Below are 21840 nucleotides of genomic sequence, written 5' to 3'. Positions count from 1 at the left end.
TTTGGCCTTCGAGTTTGTTTTCTTTGAGAATGGCAGAAAGAGGATTAAAAGACATCTTGACGAATTTTATTGCACTGCAAACAGAAGATTTTACTATTTGTCATAAACTTATGTAAGGAAATTGAGTAGATTAACCATAAAACTTTTCAAAATCTTACAACAGCCAAATTAATAAATTGTATCCTCCTCTGGAGGTTAATACGCATTAAAATTTTGACAATTTACTGGTCACAACACCGACATATCAATACCTTCCTCCTCTGGAGGTCGACATATCTAATGCTGCCTAAGCACGACCATCAGGTTTAGCATTACAGAATTTTATTTCTACAACACACTCCCATAACAATGTTCATGTGTTGATAACAAAACCAAGCTATCTCATAAATTCTGATTGAACCCTGAAACTCGCAGTTCCTTAGGATTATTGTCCCTACTCTGTAGGTGGCGATAATATTAGGAACCACTTTCTAGTTCATTCTATTTATTATTTGAGAAGTCCGCCCTTATGAACTTACTGTTTTCGTAGGATTATTGTCCCTACTCTGTAGGTGGCGATAATATTAGAAAATCAGCTTCACAAAATGTGGCAGTCCAACCGATGGAGACCATATATAAACTATAAGTTCATAATTATCGCTTAGACATTTGGGTTATGGTTTTAATTAATTATCCTTTAGCCTTAAGGCAGATTAAGACTAATTAAATTCTGTTGGTATTTAATTTACTGGATAATTAAATCTTTTATTATCTTTAATATCTTAGTTTAGGAATTATTGTTCTAGAATTTAATTCTTATTCACGTCATTCTATAAGATATATCTAAAATAAAGTACATTATTTATAATCTTAATTAGACATGAAAAATTAAATTCATATAATTTCCAAGTTCAAGATTAGGAAGAAAATTAAAATATATTATTTAATGTAATCTTATATATATCTTATCTTATTATAGATTCTAGATATATTATATTTAGGAAACTATTAAATTATTCTTATCTATATCATCTAGGATATAAAATATTCATAGATATAGAAAATAATCCAAATATTCCTAAAATCTAGGGAAATCTTCCCAAAATATTTTATTTCATTAAATAATATTATTTTTAATGATTTCTATTAATTTAGGAATTAAATAATCATTAAAATAATCTTTCGTCATTATCTTGCGATTCGAGGTTTGCACGAATCAACACGACGAAGATTTGAAGACTCCTCCCGGAGATGCTCGCCGGAGCGGCGTGTTCGCCGCCCGACCACCGCCGACAGTTCGCACCGATGGCGCGCTGCTTCCTTCTCCCTTCCGCGGCATCGCCGCATCTCCCTCCGTCAACGTCAAGCCAGAAAGCACAGCCGGAGCCGCGACTTTCCGGCGATCTCCCACTGCCCAACGAGCTCGCGCGCTCCAGCAGACGCCGCCTGCCGGCGTTGCTGCTCTCGGTTGCGCCTCGTTAGGGCTGGGTCGACTAGGATTCTAGGGTTAGGGTTAGGGTTTCGTCGGATTCTTGGCGCCTCGGCAGCTCTCGGACGAGCCACCACGCCGTTTTCCTTTGCACGACGTCGCAGGCTGCCGGCCAAGGATCGTGGTCTCGACCGGCGACGCGCACGAGCCCATGCTCGTCGGCGTGTCGCCGCGTGATCGCGTCCTTCGGCTCCCTAATTTACGTCGGCGATAGTCGAGTTTTGGTCGGGGCCGGCTAGGGTTTTGCGGGTTCGGCCGGTGGCGCGCGCGAGTCCAATCTCGCCGGCGCGTCGCCCCTTGCCCGTGACTCTCGGCTCCCACTCAATTCGACAACCCTACTTCGATCGAACATAGTGTGATTCGTCCCGGCGCAAGCGCCGACGAATCACACATCTAGTACGTTCGAATAATTCAAGTTCTATGATTCGAAAGTTCTTGAGTTCATCATGCATAATCAAAAATAACAAAAACACAAGAACATGCTTCGTAATCAAATAAGACATGCATACATGAATTTCGCGAAATTTAAATCCAAATAATCAGAGCCAAAGACTGGCTCTGATACCAGTTGTTGGTGCACGCAGCGGAAGAGCATGTAAATAAATCACATAATAATCAGATCTATTTAGCAGATTATTTAGACAAAATCTATTCGCGTAATTATCACATGTATCATGCTCATAACTTGAATTAATCATGCTTTAAGAATATTGAAAACCTAAAACATGCTTTTCTACGGAGTAGAATAATACCTAATTAATTCTCCAAAGAATTGAAGATGGCTAGCGACTTCTCCACGTGTAGCTTTAAGTACTAGACCACAAATCTTCTCTCTGGTTCCCGAACTGTACTCTAATATCAGTGTGGGCTGATCTTACTAGAATACTAGGACTTAAATAAAGAAGACAGAAGAAATCCTTTTTGGAATAGGACTCAAATTCGAAATCTCCTACAGCTGGGAGAGATCGAAATTTTCGAAAATTGCAATATGAGATATTGTGTATTTTCTGTCTCCTTTATTCTCCTATTTATATTAAGTTCCTTTTGGGCCCAGACAGGGATCTATGGAAGGCTTTGGATATGGGCTCATCCAATTTACTTTTTACTAATTAAATTGAACCCACAATTTAATATAAGTTATAATTGGAATATTACGAGCAGCCACTACAGAAGTAATATTGAACTCTCCCCATCCAAATCCGAAATTATAAGTAATCCGGGTTTCCGTTTATCTTTCATTTCCCGTGCTTAAGATTAATATGTCCATTAATTAATTAATGTCTGCTATTGACTTAATTAATTAACTTCTTATTAATTCCAAGAGTGGACTTAGCATGAAACACTCATTTATTATTCATAGAGTAATCATACTCCAACTAGCTAGGTTCCGAATAATAAAACTTAGTTTCGCGCTCCTCTTGAGGACATTATCAAACGAGACTCACCTCGTGCACGATTCAATATAATAGCAATCCTAGCACCGCTAGATATCGATCACCACTGCCCAATATATCAGGATAATTGGGCTACGAAAAACCCGCACCATTTGATAAGTCAAAGCAATGCATAATCAATACCGTATGCTCAATGCTAACCTACATTGATTAAGAAATAAATATTTATCAAGACCTCGCCTTTCAGTAGATAGCCCAAGGCAAGTCTTGCTGTTAGATCCGTTCAGTGCTATACCACACCAATGTCATCTTATTTCAGTAAGGCTTAGAAATATACGGACTGACATTGCAACCTTTCTCGATGGGTAGTCTAATTCCATCTAGGTTGTGAAATTCATATTTTTCTTTGTTTAGAACTGACCGTATTACCTTAAAGTGGACGACGCCCACAACCGGTCTACTAAAACAAAGACTTAGACTTTGTTAAGTTAACTTATACATTTAAACATGCATTAACATCCATTAAATGTAAAACATAACAACATTATGACAAAAATAATCTGTTTTATTCATTGGAAAATAAAATAAGAGTTTTACAGTATTCAATCACTCGAAACGTGATTTCTAGTATACAAACTCTAACAACATTCTGAACACTTATATTTCCTGCACATTTTTAAAACATATGCAGGGCTGAGTACTTGATGTACCCAGTGAACACATGCCAAAATAATTCAATAAAATATTGTGTCAGCATTTAAAAGTGAACTCGGGGTTTTACAAAAGACCAAGTCACCAAAACATTTCTCGCTCAAAAGTATGGCTGAAGCCCATTTTTCTCTCTCCTCATACCATATCTGAACCTCATATGTGAAACGAGAACGTGGCCACATTCTCGATCACCGCACCGGCCAACTCGAAAGCTAGTGCACGATCCCCTCTGTGTACACTAGCTTGAATAGGGACTCACTCCCTATACAAACCCGAATTCGTTTAAACTCATAACTTCTAGTAGGGACTCACTCCCCACTAGGGCGATCAGATAGTGGCACATCCTTAAAAATAAAATACGGCATGACACAACATATTTGAATTTTAAGTACATAACTCATACTTGAAAGATATTGCATAAATTTAAAAGTTAGCCTACACAGTAATGTAGGATAGAAAGGCCACCTCGTTCTCTTAATATTCTTAACTTGAAAATTCTCACTCTGCCTTAACTCGCTTGCGAAAATAAACCCTGCAGAAAAATCTTGGTCTCTACTCACGGCTTTCTTCGTACTCCTCTATTTTCTCTCTCTCAGATTTGAATGTGATGAAACGTGAAATCGTGTGGAGAGTATATATATATATATAAAACGGATTGCTATTGTTGGGGGAAAGATATATCAAAAAGATCCGATTTTTAGTTGGAGATATTTAAGGTGGTGGGATAAAGATGAAGCCGTTTAGAATTGGGAGTGGAAGAAAGATTTGAAGAAAATTTGGGCTTCTCCCAGAATATACACTCAAAAGGATTGGGCTCGGATGTATTACTAAGATAAACAAAGATAGGCCCTAAATTTTATTCTTTGACCACTCATTTATATTTGAGAAAAAGATATAATTTCTAATTTCTCCTCAAGAATCGTGTATCATTCCTCGATAAAAGAAAACAAAGGTGCAAAAATTTCCCCGTGCTCAAATGACATCCCTTTAAGAACAAAAAGAAAGGTGGAAAAAGTCGGGGTGTTACAATCTACCCATCTTAACAAAAATTTCATCCTGAAATTTGGTTACGTCCTTCGAATAACATTATTCTCCATCATCTTGTCTTTCCATTTCCAAGCAGCTTCCTCGTATTGATAAAACTAATAACTATAGTTAAAGGTTGTATCTTCATAATATTTTTGTAATGTCACAAATGTCATTCTCGTAGAATATTTTAATCATCCCCGTGCTTCTCTGCATGCTCTAAAGGTTCTCTCTGTCGTGTCGCCACTTTTAGCAAATTACGCAAAATTAGCGTATACAAATTTAAATCGCGAGTACGATCTCTCGTCGTTGCATGGTTACATCACTTGGCATCTCCTCTTGTCTCACACTCTTTCTCGTCTGAAAATTCTTTTCATTTAGAACTTCTTTTCTTCTTGAACTCCTTATCACACGCAACATCGTTTTGTATTCTCCTTGTTTTTAAGGTTCAGGGAAAAGGATAGGAAATTGTAACTACCCATCTTAACTCGAGCTCAACTACAGATTTTAGTTAATCTTATCACTCAGGAAAGTGGGGTTGCAGCTGAAACTTCTTAACTAAATTCGAGCATGTTCATCCTAGCCTATCTCTTAGTTACTCTATGTTCGCACGCAAAGCTCATTGTCTCATACTTCACTTCCATCAACAATTTCATAATCTAGCTCATACCTCAACATCTACAAACCATTACTTAAAACGTCATTCATATCGCACATAATTAAACATGCATAAACACATAACACCTCGCATCCTATGTCGCAGCTCCTTCGCGTTTCTCGTTCACTTCCACAATCCAAGCTCTTCGAAAGAAACAAAAGTTACTCGTTTTCACTTGAAACTCAAAATATTTTTGAAACTCACACATTTTCTCCAAACACAAAAGCCTTTACTTTCAAACTTTAAAAGGTTTTGACTCGAAACAAACATCATCAAAAACTCTCAACTTATCTTAAAAAAAAATTGAACTGTCTCTCTCACTTTCAAACTCAAAATTCAAACTCAACTCAAACTCAAAATCAAACTCATCATTCCTCTTCAAAACTAGCTCTTTTCTTAAACATAGCAAATACTCTTCTCAGTTTGAAATCAGTCCCTCACAGAAAGATTTTACTTCCTCATTCTTACAAAAATTTTCTCTTCTTTCTTTCTAAAAAATTTTCTTCTTCCTTTTCTCATAAAAATAAATTACCTCTTTCTCGGTTGAGCGTGGTGAGTCGGGATGTTGAGCCTTCAATACTAAAACTATTTAGTCTAGTGAAACGAAACTAGACTAACGCTGAAAAAGACTCTCGGGTCCAGAGCGGAAAGAAAAATTGCTCTGATACCAATTTGCCACGACCGCATTTTCTAAGGATAGAAAACACGGTTGAATCGCGACTAGGGGAGGATTAAAGAAGAGGGGAAGAAAGGGGAAAACAACGAAACTCGACCATAGCTCGAAATAAATGGGAATACCTCGAATAAAATCAAAGTGTCTCAACAATCAACAACTTGAAAAGAATATTATCTCAACAATACAAGAACTCAAAAGAAAGATAACTACTCAGCGGAAGCATTCGAGAGAAGGAATATGCCACGTGTGAAGACATGACACATTCTGAACACTTATATTTCCTGCACATTTTTAAAACATATGCAGGGCTGAGTACTTGATGTACCCAGTGAACACATGCCAAAATAATTCAATAAAATATTGTGTTAGCATTTAAAAGTGAACTCGGAGTTTTACAAAAGACCAAGTCACCAAAACATTTCTCGCTCAAAAGTATGGCTGAAGCCCATTTTTCTCTCTCCTCATACCATATCTGAACCTCATATGTGAAACGAGAACGTGGCCACATTCTCGATCACCGCACCGGCCAACTCGAAAGCTAGTGCACGATCCCCTCTGTGTACACTAGCTTGAATAGGGACTCACTCCCTAGACAAACCCGAATTCGATTAAACTCATAACTTCTAGTAGGGACTCACTCCCCACTAGGGCGATCAGATAGTGGCACATCCTTAAAAACAAAATACGGCATGACATAACATATTTGAATTTGAAGTACATAACTCATACTTGAAAGATATTGCATAAATTTAAAAGTTAGCCTACACAGTAATGTAGGATAGAAAGGCCACCTCGTTCTCTTAATATTCTTAACTTGAAAATTCTCACTCTGCCTTAACTCGCTTGCGAAAATAAACCCTTCAGAAAAATCTTGGCCCCTACTCACGGCTTTCTCCGTACTCCTCTATTTTCTCTCTCTCAGATTTGAATGTGATGAAACGTGAAATCGTGTGGAGAGTATATATATATATATAAAACGGATTGCTATTGTTGGGGGAAAGATATATCAAAAAGATCCGATTTTTAGTTGGAGATATTTAAGGCGGTGGGATAAGGATGAAGCCGTTTAAAATTGGGAGTGCAAGAAAGATTTGAAGAAAATTTGGGCTTCTCCCGGAATACACTCAAAAGGATTGGGCTCGGATGTGTTACTTAAATAAACAAAGATAGGCCCTAAATTTTATTCTTTGACCACTCATTTATATTTGAGAAAAAAATATAATTTCTAATTTCTCCTCAAGAATCGTGTATCATTCCTCGATAAAAGAAAACAAATGTGCAAAAATTTCCCGGTGCTCAAACGACATCCCTTTAAAAACATAAAGAAAGGTGTAAAAAGTCGGGGTGTTACAATCTACCCATCTTAACAAAAATTTCATCCTGAAATTTGGTTACGTCCTTCGAATAACATTATTCTCCATCATCTTGTCTTTCCATTTCCAAGCAGCTTCCTCGTATTGATAAAACTAATAACTATAGTTAAAGGTTGTATCTTCATAATATTTTTGTAATGTCACAAATGTCATTCTCGTAGAATATTTTAATCATCCCCGTTCTTCTCTGCATGCTCTAAAGGTTCTCTCTGTCGTGTCGCCACTTTTAGCAAATTACGCAAGATTAGCGTATACAAATTTAAATCGCGAGTACGATCTCTCGTCGTTGCATGGTTACATCACTTGGCATCTCCTCTTGTCTCACACTCTTTCTCGTCTGAAAATTCTTTTCATTTAGAACTTCTTTTCTTCTTGAACTCCTTATCACACGCAACATCGTTTTGTATTCTCCTTGTTTTTAAGGTTCAGGGAAAAGGATAGGAAATTGTAACTACCCATCTTAACTCGAGCTCAACTACAGATTTTAGTTAATCTTATCACTCAGGAAAGTGGGGTTGCAGCTGAAACTTCTTAACTAAATTCGAGCATGTTCATCCTAGCCTATCTCTTAGTTACTCTATGTTCGCACGCAAAGCTCATTGTCTCATACTTCACTTCCATCAACAATTTCATAATCTAGCTCATACCTCAACATCTACAAACCATTACTTAAAACGTCATTCATATCGCACATAATTAAACATGCATAAACACATAACACCTCGCATCCTATGTCGCAGCTCCTTCGCGTTTTTCGTTCACTTCCACAATCCAAGCTCTTGAAAGAAACAAAAGTTACTCGTTTTCACTTGAAACTAAAAATATTTTTGACACTCACTCATTTTCTCCAAACTCAAAAGCCTTTACTTTCAAACTTTAAAAGGTTTTGACTCGAAACAAACATCATCAAAAACTCTCAACTTATCTTAAAAAAAAATTGAACTGTCTCTCTCACTTTCAAACTCAAAATTCAAACTCAACTCAAACTCAAAATCAAACTCATCATTCCTCTTCAAAACTCGCTCTTTTCATAAACATAGCAAATACTCTTCTCAGTTTGAAATCAGTCCCTCACAGAAAGATTTTACTTCCTCATTCTTACAAAAATTTTCTCTTCTTTCTTTCTAAAAAATTTTCTTTTTCCTTTTCTCATAAAAATAAATTACCTCTTTCTCGGTTGAGCGTGGTGAGTCGGGATGTTGAGCCTTCAATACTAAAACTGTTTAGTCTAGTGATACGAAACTAGACTAACGCTGAAAAAGACTCTCGGGTCCAGAGCGGAAAGAAAAATTGCTCTGATACCAATTTGCCACGACCGCATGTTCTAAGGATAGAAAACACGGTTGAATCGCGACTAGGGGAGGATTAAAGAAGAGGGGAACAAAGGGGAAAACAACGAAACTCGACCATAGCTCGAAATAAATGGGAATAGCTCGAATAAAATCAGAGTGTCTCAACAATCAACAACTTTAAAAGAATATTATCTCAACAATACAAGAACTCAAAAGAAAGATAACTACTCAGCGGAAGCATTCGAGAGAAGGAATATGCCACGTGTGAAGACATGACACATTCTTAACACTTATATTTCCTGCACATTTTTAAAACATATGCAGGGCTGAGTACTTGATGTACCCAGTGAACACATGCCAAAATAATTCAATAAAATATTGTGTCAGCATTTAAAAGTGAACTCGGGGTTTTACAAATGACCAAGTCACCAAAACATTTCTCACTCAAAAGTATGGCTGAAGCCCATTTTTCTCTCTCCTCATACCATATCTGAACCTCATATGTGAAACGAGAACGTGGCCACATTCTCGATCACCGCACCGGCCAACTCGAAAGCTAGTGCACGATCCCCTCTGTGTACACTAGCTTGAATAGGGACTCACTCCCTAGACAAACCCGAATTCGATTAAACTCATAACTTCTAGTAGGGACTCACTCCCCACTAGGGCGATCAGATAGTGGCACATCCTTAAAAACAAAATACGGCATGACACAACATATTTGAATTTGAAGTACATAACTCATACTTGAAAGATATTGCATAAATTTAAAAGTTAGCCTACACAGTAATGTAGGATAGAAAGGCCACCTCGTTCTCTTAATATTCTTAACTTGAAAATTCTCACTCTGCCTTAACTCGCTTGCGAAAATAAACCCTGCAGAAAAATCTTGGCCCCTACTCACGGCTTTCTCCGTACTCCTCTATTTTCTCTTTCTCAGATTTGAATGTGATGAAACGTGAAATCGTGTGGAGAGTATATATATATATATATATATAACGGATTGCTATTGTTGGGGGAAAGATATATCAAAAAGATCCGATTTTTAGTTGGACATATTTAAGGCGGTGGGATAAGGATGAAGCCGTTTAGAATTGGGAGTGCAAGAAAGATTTGAAGAAAATTTGGGCTTCTCCCGGAATACACTCAAAAGGATTGGGCTCGGATGTATTACTAAAATAAACAAAGATAGGCCCTAAATTTTATTCTTTGACCACTCATTTATATTTGAGAAAAAAATATAATTTCTAATTTCTCCTCAAGGATCGTGTATCATTCCTCGATAAAAGAAAACAAAGGTGCAAAAATTTCCCGGTGCTCAAACGACATCCCTTTAAGAACATAAAGAAAGGTGGAAAAAGTCGGGGTGTTACAATCTACCCATCTTAACAAAAATTTCATCCTGAAATTTGGTTACGTCCTTCGAATAACATTATTCTCCATCATCTTGTCTTTCCATTTCCAAGCAGCTTCCTCGTATTGATAAAACTAATAACTATAGTTAAAGGTTGTATCTTCATAATATTTTTGTAATGTCACAAATGTCATTCTCGTAGAATATTTTAATCATCCCCGTGTTTCTCTGCATGCTCTAAAGGTTCTCTCTGTCGTGTCGCCACTTTTAGCAAATTACGCAAGATTAGCGTATACAAATTTAAATCGCGAGTACGATCTCTCGTCGTTGCATGGTTACATCACTTGGCATCTCCTCTTGTCTCACACTCTTTCTCGTCTGAAAATTCTTTTCATTTAGAACTTCTTTTCTTCTTGAACTCCTTATCACACGCAACATCGTTTTGTATTCTCCTTGTTTTTAAGGTTCAGGGAAAAGGATAGGAAATTGTAACTACCCATCTTAACTCGAGCTCAACTACAGATTTTAGTTAATCTTATCACTCAGGAAAGTGGGGTTGCAGCTGAAACTTCTTAACTAAATTCGAGCATGTTCATCCTAGCCTATCTCTTAGTTACTCTATGTTCGCACGCAAAGCTCATTGTCTCATACTTCACTTCCATCAACAATTTCATAATCTACCTCATACCTCAACATCTACAAACCATTACTTAAAACGTCATTCATATCGCACATAATTAAACATGCATAAACACATAACACCTCGCATCCTATGTCGCAGCTCCTTCGCGTTTCTCGTTCACTTCCACAATCCAAGCTCTTGAAAGAAACAAAAGTTACTCGTTTTCACTTGAAACTAAAAATATTTTTGACACTCACACATTTTCTCCAAACTCAAAAGCCTTTACTTTCAAACTTTAAAAGGTTTTGACTCGAAACAAACATCATCAAAAACTCTCAACTTATCTTAAAAAAAAATTAAACTGTCTCTCTCACTTTCAAACTCAAACTCATCATTCCTCTTCAAAACTCGCTCTTTTCTTAAACATAGCAAATACTCTTCTCAGTTTGAAATCAGTCCCTCACGGAAAGATTTTACTTCCTCATTCTTACAAAAATTTTCTCTTCTTTCTTTCTCAAAAATTTTCTTATTCCTTTTCTCATAAAAATAAATTACCTCTTTCTCGGTTGAGCGTGGTGAGTCGGGATGTTGAGCCTTCAATACTAAAACTGTTTAGTCTAGTGAAACGAAACTAGACTAATGCTGAAAAAGACTCTCGGGTCCAGAGCGGAAAGAAAAATTGCTCTGATACCAATTTGTCACGACCGCATTTTCTAAGGATAGAAAACACGGTTGAATCGCGACTAGGGGATGATTAAAGAAGAGGGGAAGAAAGGGGAAAACAACGAAACTCGACCATAGCTCGAAATAAATGGGAATAGCTCGAATAAAATCAGAGTGTCTCAACAATCAACAACTTGAAAAGAATATTATCTCAAACAATACAAGAACTCAAAAGAAAGATAACTACTCAGCGGAAGCATTCGAGAGAAGGAATATGTCACGTGTGAAGACATGACACATTCTGAACACTTATATTTCCTGCACATTTTTAAAACATATGCAGGGCTGAGTACTTGATGTACCCAGTGAACACATGCCAAAATAATTCAATAAAATATTGTGTCAGCATTTAAAAGTGAACTCGGGGTTTTACAAATGACCAAGTCACCAAAACATTTCTCGCTCAAAAGTATGGCTGAAGCCCATTTTTCTCTCTCCTCATACCATATCTGAACCTCATATGTGAAACGAGAACGTGGCCACATTCTCGATCACCACACCGGCCAACTCGAAAGCTAGTGCACGATCCCCTCTGTGTACACTAGCTTGAATAGGGACTCACACCCTATACAAACCCGAATTCGATTAAACTCATAACTTCTAGTAGGGACTCAATCCCCACTAGGGCGATCAGATAGTGGCACATCCTTAAAAACAAAATACGGCATGACACAACATATTTGAATTTTAAGTACATAACTCATACTTGAAAGATATTGCATAAATTTAAAAGTTAGCCTACACAGTAATGTAGGATAGAAAGGCCACCTCGTTCTCTTAATATTCTTAACTTGAAAATTCTCACTCTGCCTTAACTCGCTTGCAAAAATAAACCCTGCAGAAAAATCTTGGTCTCTACTCACGGCTTTCTCCGTACTCCTCTATTTTCTCTCTCTCAGATTTGAATGTGATGAAACGTGAAATCGTGTGGAGAGTATATATATATATAAAACGGATTGCTATTGTTGGTGGAAAGATATATCAAAAAGATCCGATTTTTAGTTGGAGATATTTAAGGCGGTGGGATAAGGATGAAGCCGTTTAGAATTGGGAGTGGAAGAAAGATTTGAAGAAAATTTGGGCTTCTCCCAGAATACACTCAAAAGGATTGGGCTCGGATGTATTACTAAAATAAACAAAGATAGGCCCTAAATTTTATTCTTTGACCACTCATTTATATTTGAGAAAAAGATATAATTTCTAATTTCTCCTCAAGAATCGTGTATCATTCCTCGATAAAAGAAAACAAAGGTGCAAAAATTTCCCGGTGCTAAAACGACATCCCTTTAAGAACAAAAAGAAAGGTGGAAAAAGTCGGGGTGTTACAATCTACCCATCTTAACAAAAATTTCATCCTGAAATTAGGTTACGTCCTTCGAATAACATTATTCTCCATCATCTTGGCTTTCCATTTCCAAGCAGCTTCCTCGTATTGATAAAACTAATAACTATAGTTAAAGGTTGTATCTTCATAATATTTTTGTAATGTCACAAATGTCATTCTCGTAGAATATTTTAATCATCCCCGTGCTTCTCTGCATGCTCTAAAGGTTCTCTCTGTCGTGTCGCCACTTTTAGCAAATTACGCAAGATTAGCGTATACAAATTTAAATCGCGAGTACGATCTCTCGTCGTTGCATGGTTACATCACTTGGCATCTCCTCTTGTCTCACACTCTTTCTTGTCTGAAAATTCTTTTCATTTAGAACTTCTTTTCTTCTTGAACTCCTTATCACACGCAACATCGTTTTGTATTCTCCTTGTTTTTAAGGTTCAGGGAAAAGGATAGGAAATTGTAACTACCCATCTTAACTCGAGCTCAACTACAGATTTTAGTTAATCTTATCACTCAGGAAAGTGGGGTTGCAGCTGAAACATCTTAACTAAATTCGAGCATGTTCATCCTAGCCTATCTCTTAGTTACTCTATGTTCGCACGCAAAGCTCATTGTCTCATACTTCACTTCCATCAACAATTTCATAATCTACCTCATACCTCAACATCTACAAACCATTACTTAAAACGTCATTCATATCGCACATAATTAAACATGCATAAACACATAACACCTCGCATCCTATGTCGCAGCTCCTTCGCGTTTCTCGTTCACTTCCACAATCCAAGCTCTTCGAAAGAAACAAAAGTTACTCATTTTCACTTGAAACTCAAAATATTTTTGAAACTCACACATTTTCTCCAAACTCAAAAGCCTTTACTTTCAAACTTTAAAAGGTTTTGACTCGAAACAAACATCATCAAAAACTCTCAACTTATCTTAAAAAAGAATTGAACTGTCTCTCTCACTTTCAAACTCAAAATTCAATCTCAACTCAAACTCAAACTCAAACTCATCATTCCTCTTCAAAACTCGCTCTTTTCTTAAACATAGCAAATACTCTTCTTAGTTTGAAATCAGTCCCTTACGGAAAGATTTTACTTCCTCATTCTTACAAAAATTTTCTCTTCTTTCTTTCTCAAAAATTTTCTTATTCCTTTTCTCATAAAAATAAATTACCTCTTTCTCGGTTTAGCGTGGTGAGTCGGGATGTTGAGCCTTCAATACTAAAACTGTTTAGTTTAGTGAAACGAAACTAGACTAACGCTGAAAAAGACTCTCGGGTCCAGAGCGGTAAGAAAAATTGCTTTGATACCAATTTGTCACGACCACATTTTCTAAGGACAGAAAACACGGTTGAATCGCGACTAGGGGAGGATTAAAGAAGAGGGGAAGAAAGGGGAAAACAACGAAACTCGACCATAGCTCGAAATAAATGGGAATAGCTTGAATAAAATCAGAGTGTCTCAACAATCAACAACTTGAAAAGAATATTATCTCAACACTACAAGAACTCAAATGAAAGATAACTACTCAACGGAAGCATTCGAGAGAAGGAATATGCCACGTGTGAAGACATGACACATTCTGAACACTTATATTTCCTGCACATTTTTAAAACATATGCAGGGCTGAGTACTTGATGTACCCAGTGAACACATGCCAAAATAATTCAATAAAATATTGTGTTAGCATTTAAAAGTGAACTCGGAGTTTTACAAAAGACCAAGTCACCAAAACATTTCTCGCTCAAAAGTATGGCTGAAGCCCATTTTTCTCTCTCCTCATACCATATCTGAACCTCATATGTGAAACGAGAACGTGGCCACATTCTCGATCACCGCACCGGCCAACTCGAAAGCTAGTGCACGATCCCCTCTGTGTACACTAGCTTGAATAGGGACTCACACCCTAGACAAACCCGAATTCGATTAAACTCATAACTTCTAGTAGGGACTCACTCCCCACTAGGGCGATCAGATAGTGGCACATCCTTAAAAACAAAATACGGCATGACACAACATATTTGAATTTTAAGTGCATAACTCATACTTGAAAGATATTGCATAAATTTAAAAGTTAGCCTACACAGTAATGTAGGATAGAAAGGCCACCTCGTTCTCTTCATATTCTTAACTTGAAAATTCTCACTCTGCCTTAACTCGCTTGCGAAAATAAACTCTGCAGAAAAATCTTGGCCCCTACTCACGGCTTTCTCCGTACTCCTCTATTTTCTCTCTCTCAGATTTGAATGTGATGAAACGTGAAATCGTGTGGAGAGTATATATATATATATAAAACGGATTGCTATTGTTGGGGGAAAGATATATCAAAAAGATCCGATTTTTAGTTGGAGATATTTAAGGCGGTGGGATAAGGATGAAGCCGTTTAGAATTGGAAGTGCAAGAAAGATTTGAAGAAAATTTGGGCTTCTCCCGGAATACACTCAAAAGGATTGGGCTCGGATGTATTACTAAAATAAACAAAGATAGGCCCTAAATTTTATTCTTTGACCACTCATTTATATTTGAGAAAAAAATATAATTTCTAATTTCTCCTCAAGAATCGTGTATCATTCCTCGATAAAAGAAAACAAAGGTGCAAAAATTTCCCGGTGCTCAAACGACATCCCTTTAAGAACATAAAGAAAGGTGGAAAAAGTCGGGGTGTTACAATCTACCCATCTTAACAAAAATTTCATCCTGAAATTTGGTTACGTCCTTCGAATAACATTATTCTCCATCATCTTGTCTTTCCATTTCCAAGCAGCTTCCTCGTATTGATAAAACTAATAACTATAGTTAAAGGTTGTATCTTCATAATATTTTTGTAATGTCACAAATGTCATTCTCGTAGAATATTTTAATCATCCCCGTGCTTCTCTGCATGCTCTAAAGGTTCTCTCTGTCGTGTCGCCACTTTTAGCAAATTACGCAAGATTAGCGTATACAAATTTAAATCGCGAGTACGATCTCTCGTCGTTGCATGGTTACATCACTTGGCATCTCCTCTTGTCTCACACTCTTTCTCGTCTGAAAATTCTTTTCGTTTTGAACTTCTTTTCTTCTTGAACTCCTTATCACACGCAACATCGTTTTGTATTCTCCTTGTTTTTAAGGTTCAGGGAAAATGATAGGAAATTGTAACTACCCATCTTAACTCGAGCTCAACTACAGATTTTTGTTAATCTTATCACTCAGGAAAGTGGGGTTGCAGCTGAAACTTCTTAACTAAATTCGAGCATGTTCATCCTAGCCTATCTCTTAGTTACTCTATGTTCGCACGCAAAGCTCATTGTCTCACACTTCACTTCCATCAACAATTTCATAATCTACCTCATACCTCAACATCTACAAACCATTACTTAAAACGTCATTCATATCGCACATAATTAAACATGCATAAACACATAACACCTCGCATCCTATGTCACAGCTCCTTCGCGTTTCTCGTTCACTTCCACAATCCAAGCTCTTCGAAAGAAACAAAAGTTACTCGTTTTCACTTGAAACTCAAAATATTTTTGAAACTCACACATTTTCTCCAAACTCAAAAGCCTTTACTTTCAAACTTTAAAAGGTTTTGACTCGAAACAAACATCATCAAAAACTCTCAACTTATCTTAAAAAAAAATTAAACTGTCTCTCTCACTTTCAAACTCAAACTCATCATTCCTCTTCAAAACTCGCTCTTTTCTTAAACATAGCAAATACTCTTCTCAGTTTGAAATCAGTCCCTCACGGAAAGATTTTACTTCCTCATTCTTACAAAAATTTTCTCTTCTTTCTTTCTCAAAAATTTTCTTATTCCTTTTCTCATAAAAATAAATTACCTCTTTCTCGGTTGAGCGTGGTGAGTCGGGATGTTGAGCCTTCAATACTAAAACTGTTTAGGCTAGTGAAACGAAACTAGACTAACGCTGAAAAAGACTCTCGGGTCCAGAGCGGAAAGAAAAATTGCTCTGATACCAATTTGTCACGACCGCATTTTCTAAGGATAGAAAACACGGTTGAATCGCGACTAGGGGATGATTAAAGAAGAGGGGAAGAAAGGGGAAAACAACGAAACTCGACCATAGCTCGAAATAAATGGGAATAGCTCGAATAAAATCAGAGTGTCTCAACAATCAACAACTTGAAAAGAATATTATCTCAAACAATACAAGAACTCAAAAGAAAGATAACTACTCAGCGGAAGCATTCGAGAGAAGGAATATGTCACGTGTGAAGACATGACACATTCTGAACACTTATATTTCCTTCACATTTTTAAAACATATGCAGGGCTGAGTACTTGATGTACCCAGTGAACACATGCCAAAATAATTCAATAAAATATTGTGTCAGCATTTAAAAGTGAACTCGGGGTTTTACAAAAGATCTAGTCACCAAAACATATCTCGCTCAAAAGTATGGCTGAAGCCCATTTTTCTCTCTCCTCATACCATATCTGAACCTCATATGTGAAACGAGAACGTGGCCACATTCACGATCACCGCACCGGCCAACTCGAAAGCTAGTGCACGATACCCTCTGTGTATACTAGCTTGAATAGGGACTCACTCCCTAGACAAACCCGAATTCGATTAAACTCATAACTTCTAGTAGGGACTCACTCCCCACTAGGGCGATCAGATAGTGGCACATCCTTAAAAACAAAATACGGCATGACACAACCTATTTGAATTTTAAGTACATAACTCATACTTGAAAGATATTGCATAAATTTAAAAGTTAGCCTACACAGTAATGTAGGATAAAAAGGCCACCTCGTTCTCTTAATATTCTTAACTTGAAAATTCTCACTCTGCCTTAACTCGCTTGCGAAAATAAAACCTGCAGAAAAATCTTGGCCCCTACTCACGGCTTTCTCCGTACTCCTCTATTTTCTCTCTCTCAGATTTGAATGTGATGAAACGTGAAATCGTGTGGAGAGTATATATATATATATAAAACGGATTGCTATTGTTGGGGGAAAGATATATCAAAAAGATCCGATTTTTAGTTGGAGATATTTAAGGCGGTGGGATAAGGATGAAGCCGTTTAGAATTGGGAGTGCAAGAAAGATTTGAAGAAAATTTGGGCTTCTCCCGGAATACACTCAAAAGGATTGGGCTCGGATGTATTACTAAAATAAACAAAGATAGGCCCTAAATTTTATTCTTTGACCACTCATTTATATTTGAGAAAAAAATATAATTTCTAATTTCTCCTCAAGAATCGTGTATCATTCCACGATAAAAGAAAACAAAGGTGCAAAAATTTCCCGGTGCTCAAACGACATCCCTTTAAGAACATAAAGAAAGGTGGAAAAAGTCGGGGTGTTACAATCTACCCATCTTAACAAAAATTTCATCCTGAAATTTGGTTACGTCCTTCGAATAACATTATTCTCCATCATCTTGTCTTTCCATTTCCAAGCAGCTTCCTCGTATTGATAAAACTAATAACTATAGTTAAAGGTTGTATCTTCATAATATTTTTGTAATGTCACAAATGTCATTCTCGTAGAATATTTTAATCATCCCCGTGCTTCTCTGCATGCTCTAAAGGTTCACTCTGTCGTGTCGCCACTTTTAGCAAATTACGCAAGATTAGCGTATACAAATTTAAATCGCGAGTACGATCTCTCGTCGTTGCATGGTTACATCACTTGGCATCTCCTCTTGTCTCACACTCTTTCTCGTCTGAAAATTCTTTTCGTTTTGAACTTCTTTTCTTCTTGAACTCCTTATCACACGCAACATCGTTTTGTATTCTCCTTGTTTTTAAGGTTCAGGGAAAATGATAGGAAATTGTAACTACCCATCTTAACTCGAGCTCAACTACAGATTTTAGTTAATCTTATCACTCAGGAAAGTGGGGTTGCAGCTGAAACTTCTTAACTAAATTCGAGCATGTTCATCCTAGCCTATCTCTTAGTTACTCTATGTTCGCACGCAAAGCTCATTGTCTCACACTTCACTTCCATCAACAATTTCATAATCTACCTCATACCTCAACATCTACAAACCATTACTTAAAACGTCATTCATATCGCACATAATTAAACATGCATAAACACATAACACCTCGCATCCAATGTCGCAGCTCCTTCGCGTTTCTCGTTCACTTCCACAATCCAAGCTCTTCGAAAGAAACAAAAGTTACTCGTTTTCACTTGAAACTCAAAATATTTTTGAAACTCACACATTTTCTCCAAACTCAAAAGCCTTTACTTTCAAACTTTAAAAGGTTTTGACTCGAAACAAACATCATCGAAAACTCTCAACTTATCTTAAAAAAAAATTGAACTGTCTCTCTCACTTTCAAACTCAAAATTCAAACTCAATTCAAACTCAAACTCAAACTCATCATTCCTCTTCAAAACTCGCTCTTTTCTTAAACATAGCAAATACTCTTTTCAGTTTGAAATCAGTCCCTCACGGAAAGATTTTACTTCCTCATTCTTACAAAAAATTTCTCTTCTTTCTTTCTCAAAAATTTTCTTATTCCTTTTCTCATAAAAATAAATTACCTCTTTCTCGGTTGAGCATGGTGAGTCGGGATGTTGAGCCTTCAATACTAAAACTGTTTAGCCTAGTGAAACGAAACTAGACTAACGCTGAAAAAGACTCTCGGGTCCAGAGCGGAAAGAAAAATTGCTCTGATACCAATTTTTTACGACCGCATTTTCTAAGGACAGAAAACACGGTTGAATCGCGACTAGGGGAGGATTAAAGAAGATGGGAAGAAAGGGGAAAACAACGAAACTCGACCATAGCTCGAAATAAATGGGAATAGCTCGAATAAAATCAGAGTGTCTCAACAATCAACAACTTGAAAAGAATATTATCTCAACAATACAAGAACTCAAAAGAAAGATAACACTCAGCGGAAGCATTCGAGAGAAGGAATATGCCACGTGTGAAGACATGACACATTCTGAACACTTATATTTCCTTCACATTTTTAAAACATATGCAGGGCTGAGTACTTGATGTACCCAGTGAACACATGCCAAAATAATTCAATAAAATATTGTGTCAGCATTTAAAAGTGAACTCGGGGTTTTACAAAAGATCTAGTCACCAAAACATATCTCGCTCAAAAGTATGGCTGAAGCCCATTTTTCTCTCTCCTCATACCATATCTGAACCTCATATGTGAAACGAGAACGTGGCCACATTCTCGATCACCGCACCGGCCAACTCGAAAGCTAGTGCACGATCCCCTCTGTGTACACTAGCTTGAATAGGGACTCACTCCCTAGACAAACCCGAATTCGATTAAACTCATAACTTCTAGTAGGGACTCACTCCCCACTAGGGCGATCAGATAGTGGCACATCCTTAAAAACAAAATACGGCATGACACAACATATTTGAATTTTAAGTACATAACTCATACTTGAAAGATATTGCATAAATTTAAAAGTTAGCCTACACTGTAATGTAGGATAGAAAGGCCACCTCGTTCTCTTAATATTCTTAACTTGAAAATTTTCACTCTGCCTTAACTCGCTTGCGAGAATAAACCCTGCAGAAAAATCATGGCCCCTACTCACGGCTTTCTCCGTACTCCTCTATTTTCTCTCTCTCAGATTTGAATGTGATGAAACGTGAAATCGTGTGGAGAGTATATATATATATATAAAACGGATTGCTATTGTTGGGGGAAAGATATATCAAAAAGATCCGATTTTTAGTTGGAGATATTTAAGGCGGTGGGATAAGGATGAAGCCGTTTAGAATTGGGAGTGCAAGAAAGATTTGAAGAAAATTTGGGCTTCTCCCGGAATACACTCAAAAGGATTGGGCTTGGATGTATTACTAAAATAAACAAAGATAGGCCCTAAATTTTATTCTTTGACCACTCATTTATATTTGAGAAAAAAATATAATTTCTAATTTCTCCTCAAGAATCGTGTATCATTCCTCGATAAAAGAAAACAAAGGTGCAAAAATTTCCCGGTGCTCAAACCACATCCCTTTAAGAACATAAAGAAAGGTGTAAAAAGTCGGGGTGTTACAATCTACCCATCTTAACAAAAATTTCATCCTCAAATTTGGTTACGTCCTTCGAATAACATTATTCTCCATCATCTTGTCTTTCCATTTCCAAGCAGCTTCCTCGTATTGATAAAACTAATAACTATAGTTAAAGGTTGTATCTTCATAATATTTTTGTAATGTCACAAATGTCATTCTCGTAGAATATTTTAATCATCCCCGTGCTTCTCTGCATGCTCTAAAGGTTCTCTCTGTCGTGTCGCCACTTTTAGCAAATTACGCAAGATTAGCGTATACAAATTTAAATCGCGAGTACGATCTCTCGTCGTTGCATGGTTACATCACTTGGCATCTCCTCTTGTCTCACACTCTTTCTCGTCTGAAAATTCTTTTCATTTTGAACTTCTTTTCTTCTTGAACTCCTTATCACACGCAACATCGTTTTGTATTCTCCTTGTTTTTAAGGTTCAGGGAAAGTGATAGGAACTTGTAACTACCCATCTTAACTCGAGCTCAACTACAAATTTTAGTTAATCTTATCACTCAGGAAAGTGGGGTTGCAGCTGAAACTTCTTAACTAAATTCGAGCATGTTCATCCTAGCCTATCTCTTAGTTACTCTATGTTCGCACGCAAAGCTCATTGTCTCATACTTCACTTCCATCAACAATTTCATAATCTACCTCATACCTCAACATCTACAAACCATTACTTAAAACGTCATTCATATCGCACATAATTAAACATGCATAAACACATAACACCTCGCATCCTAGGTCGCAGCTCCTTCGCGTTTCTCGTTCACTTCCACAATCCAAGCTCTTGAAAGAAACAAAAGTTACTCGTTTTCACTTGAAACTAAAAATATTTTTGACACTCACACATTTTCTCCAAACTCAAAAGCCTTTACTTTCAAACTTTAAAAGGATTCTTCTCGAAACAAACATCATCAAAAACTCTCAACTTATCTTAAAAAAAAATTAAACTGTCTCTCTCACTTTCAAACTCAAAATTCAAACTCAACTCAAACTCAAACTCAAACTCATCATTCCTCTTCAAAACTCGCTCTTTTCTTAAACATAGCAAATACTCTTCTCAGTTTGAAATCAGTCCCTCACGGAAAGATTTTACTTCCTCATTCTTACAAAAATTTTCTCTTCTTTCTTTCTCAAAAATTTTCTTATTCCTTTTCTCATAAATATAAATTACCTCTTTC

This window comes from Salvia hispanica, chromosome 2, assembly GCF_029641045.1.
Source record: "Salvia hispanica isolate PSC_SH4W2 chromosome 2, Shi_PSC_v1, whole genome shotgun sequence".
Classification (NCBI taxonomy): domain Eukaryota; kingdom Viridiplantae; phylum Streptophyta; class Magnoliopsida; order Lamiales; family Lamiaceae; genus Salvia; species Salvia hispanica.
This window is presented reverse-complemented; position numbering follows the sequence as displayed.